Raw genomic sequence first — 5,000 nt, 5'->3', positions numbered from 1 at the left:
TGCCAGTCTTCCTCTCTCTTTCTATTGTATTATTACAAGTACTTTATGATATTTTATGTGCTGAAAAATTGCAGGAGAAAATCTACCTAGAGTCAAGAGGATTGAAGATTATACTTAATTTTTTTTTCTTTCTTCCTGGAAGTTGAAAAGAATTTCCGATATCTATCAATGGAAGTAGTGTACCTTTTCATTGATAATCCTTTGGAATGTCAGAAAAAAACTGAAATTAGTGTATTCTGTGGATTCAGCACTTTGTTTTGTTACAGTTAGCTGATTTTTATGGAAAGAAATGAGATGTAGAATAAATTGTGAGATTTATAAAACTATGAGTATTTTACAAGGTTTTAGTTGCAGTGTATCAGAAATTACAGATTATGGTGGATGCTTCCTGAATTGTCATTTGTTAAAGATGGAAGGGTATCTTTAAGAGGTTTAAAGGGTTCAGTCATATTTGTAATTGTGTGGTTGACAGAAACCTGTCTGCTCCTCAGTCCTAACTTTGTCAAGTTTTTCCATGCTACCAACTGCAGGAGAACACTATTTACATACTACTCATCTTTAGATGGGCATACTTTTAGTTTACCCATTCTCATTAAATATCCACAGCTGTACCCAAGTATTTGTCAACCACACTGCAGATGACCAAGACTACAAGGGGGATACACTGTATGAAACCTGTTATGAAGGGGTTAATGGTTTCCTAGTTTTGCCATATTCCTTGAAGGAGTTGTAAGTACTGTTGAAAGAGCTTTATTGACTTCCTAATGGGTTAAAGAGGCAACCACAACAGTTACTTTTGTCTGCAAGGCTGTAGTATCAGGGCATCTTTTTCAAGAAAATTGTTGTCCAGATATTTTTACGTTTGAGGTATATTTTATATTACAAGTTATTGTTTGTAAGTAGCCACTTTTTATACGATTTACCAGTTAAAAGTCATTGGCCATTAAACATGTTAACCCATGAAGAATTTGGCTGAGTGCAAGAATGTGTCATAAAAAATATGGCTGATGGTCAGGCTGATAGGAATGTGTTGTGAGATATTGTTGCTGAGTGGCAGGTTATGGGGTTATCTTGCTGTGAGTTTACAACACTCTTGGAGGGAGATTAGACTCATTGGGCCTTTAGGAAGAGGTTTTTGCATTGTTTTCACCGGTAAACAAGGGGTGAATGTACCATCTGTGAGCCATGCCTGGAAATGCACCAATTTCATAAGGACATTGTTTTCATACAGAATAACCTATTCATGCATGCTTTGACCTGCAAGACAGTGTGTTACGAAAAAATTAATATTATAAGAATATGAAAAGATAACATGTTACTTGTTATTGCAGAGAGTTGTAGACTCGCTAGAGAGATAATATAGAGTCTTTTCAATGAAAACAGTGTATTGCCATCTTGATACAGCTTAACAAATGGCAGATGTAGGCCTCAGAAAATGACAAAACAGCATATGCTGAATAAGAGCTAATAGCATAGTATGGTCCACACTTGAGTTGTAAGGCAACTGGATCCAACAGGTTAATTAAATAGATACCTGGTTGATATGATAAATACCATGATACCCATCCAAACAATAATTTTTATAGTAGGAATTACTTAACCTCCTGATTCTGACGACTCCCCTTCAGCATTATTTTGGTAAACCCAAGTATCCTGTTTTCTAATTACCTTAGTAAGTAGATGCCATTTTCATCTCGGGTATCTAGAATGATCTATAAGCTAGATTACCAGTGTAAAGGGTTAGTTGGTTCAGGTAGACTAATATTTATCTATACATTACCAGTCTAAAGGGTAGTTGGTTCAGGTAGACCAATATTTATCTATACTAATTCTGTCTCGTTTCATAGGGATACTGGGCTATCCTCTCCCTCTCCTACCAACGGATGGCATCTACATATACCTTGGTGTGTGTGGGCCCAAATTATAGATAATATTATTCATATTACTTGGGCCTTTATTTTTAGTGTGCTCCTATTATTTTGCGGCTATGTTCAGAATTTAGGTGAGGTATTAGAAGGGGAATAATCAAGCTTAGTACTTTCTCTGTTCTGTAGTCTGCATATCTTGAACATGTGTTCTTTAAGCAGTTATAAACATTATTTAAAATGTTTTGAAACCTGCTGATATTCTTTTTAATGAGGGGCTGGTGAAACTTTTATGTAACTATAATTGGGAGGCTGGTCAGCTTCAGGTGGTTTAGGGTTCACCTCTAAGTCTAAGTAATGGAACCCAAGCTTTATGCTTTGCTGTTACCTGAGATAAGGGCAGAACTAAATGAAGTCACTTGGCTATCTGTTAAAAAGGGACACAAGAGATAGAAAAAAAATAGGATAAAACTAGAAGAACACAATCATTCAGTAAAACACATTACCATTCTTACCAGAATTCTGTATAGTGAATTGTAGAGTTGTAGCCCCCTGCTGTACATGTCTTTTAATGATTACCATGTTAGTGAAGTTGGAGACAATGTATGTTTGAATTATATAATAAGAATCCAAATACATGCTGGAAACAGTAATGGGTGAAATTGTCTTTAGTGCTATGTCTTATGATTGGTAACTCTCTTGTAGGTATTTTTGTTGTTGTTGTTGTTTTGCTTTTTTTTTTTTTTTTTTTTTTTAATAAATTGCATTGTGTAGTAAGTTGCAGGCTACCAATAATACATATCTAGTGTATTGATCCAATAGGCTCTACAGCTTATAGTATGTTTTTCATGTCACTTTGCTTTGCCTTTAACTGCATTGCAAATGCTTCCAGAATAGAGTTAAAGGTTATGAATGTGATAAATTGCATGTGTGAACATGCACACATTCACATTCACACGAGCAAATACAAACCCAGACACATGCACACAAACCCAGACACATGCACACAAACCCAGACACATGCACACAAACCCAGACACATGCACACAAACCCAGACACATGCACGCAAACCCAGACACATGCACGCAAACCCAGACACATGCACACAAACCCAGACGCATGTGCACAAACCCAAACACATGCACACAAACCCAGACGCATGCCCACAAACCCAGACGCATGCACACAAACCCAAACACATGCAACAACCAACACAGCCACAACCCAGACACATGCACACAACCAGACACGCCAAAACCCAGACGCATGTGCACAAACCCAGACACATGCACACAAACCCAGACACATGCACACAAACCCAGACGCATGCACACAAACCCAGACGCATGTGCACAAACCCAGACACATGCACACAAACCCAGACGCATTGCAAAACCCGGACCATGCACAAACCCAGACACATGCACACAAACCCAGACACATGCACACAAACCCAGACACATGCACACAAACCCAGACACATGCACACAAACCCAGACACATGCACACAAACCCAAACACATACACACAAACCCAGACACATGCACACAAACCCCCAGACACATGCACACAAACCCCCAGACAGATGCACACAAACCCACAGACACATGCACACAAACCAGACACATGCACACAAACCCAGACCCATACATACACATGCAGATACATGCTTACCAACCAAGACACATGCATACCAACTGAGACACATGCATATCAGCTGAGAGACATGCAAACCCAGATACATGAGTACAAACCCAAACATTTATGTATAATTCCATGAAATGTTTATAACCCATGCATACAAACATACACACACATACAAACACATATGCATACAAACACACAAACATGCATACAAACACACACAAGCATGCAAAGGCACAACTGTGCAGAGAGAGTGAGTGAGAGTATGAGTATGAGTATGAGAGCATGAGAGTGTGAGTGCATGAGGGTGAGTGTGTATGAGAGTCTTTGCATTCATGAACGTATGTGAATATGTGTGAGTGAGAGAGAAAGAGTGTGTGTATTTGTGTTTGTGAGTGTGTATGTTTGTGAATGTGTGGGTTGGTGTATGCTTTCTTAATATGTATGTGTACCTATACGTGTACCAGACTGGAATGTTTATCACATTTATGCAACAACTTATCCACACCCTCTTCTACTTAGTTATGGCCATGGAAAAGTTCTGCAATTGTACTAATCATGTCTACTCAATTTAATAATGATTTTAATCCACTGCTCATTGTGATAGTAATAAATATAGTAATTAAATTTGTTTTCATGAGGAAGTTTCATATAAGCTTTATCCATGTAAGAATGATCAAGATCTTCACCAATTGTGCAGTATTAACCTGAAAAAGCAATTCCAGTCTGGCACATATATACATACATATACATATATGTGTATATGACACAAAATTGGATGGAACCCCAAATAGATATAGTATTAAATATACGTGATATTGCTTCAGTTGACGGGATAACAAAATTCTGTCACAATTAAAGTTGTATAAGTATAGTATCTGATTTCTCTATAGGGTTCTTTACCTTGAAAACTGACCCCAGGAGATTTCCCCTGAGCTAGAGGCAATATCTGTGTAGAGCTTTAGGTAGAAAATGCATGCCATATTCTGCTTTGTAGTTGCCATGGTCAATAATGGATATCATACCAAAGCTTCTGTGTTGGAATGGCAACTAATGGTTATTGTTTGCTAAAGGAAGTGGGAATGAGCGGATAGGGGGTAAAGGGTAGGATGGTGAAGATTTTTGAGAGAGGGGTGAGTCAAAAGAAGAGGGAGAAAGTAATGGATGCAAATAGAAGAAGAGAAACATAGAAACAAGATAGAGAAAGAATGTTATGAGAGAAAAGGAAAGAAATGAAGGAGATATAGGAGAGAGATAAAAAGTGAGGGTGAAGTGTAAGAATAGTTAGTGTGAGAGAAAGGGATGAGATTAAAGAAATATGTGAGGAAATAATGTGAGGGAGAGAATAGATACGATTAGATAGTAAAGGATGGTGCAAGTCTAGTGATTAGGCGTAGGAGCAGTTAGTGATTGGAAAGGCGGGAGAGGTGATAATGAGATGAGAGAGCACATAGTAATGAGGAAGGAGGGTGAGAGTCAGTAAGGGAGAG

Source organism: Penaeus monodon, chromosome 2 (genome assembly GCF_015228065.2).
Source record: "Penaeus monodon isolate SGIC_2016 chromosome 2, NSTDA_Pmon_1, whole genome shotgun sequence".
NCBI classification, from domain to species: Eukaryota; Metazoa; Arthropoda; class Malacostraca; order Decapoda; family Penaeidae; genus Penaeus; species Penaeus monodon.
Note: the sequence above shows the minus strand (reverse complement) of the source record.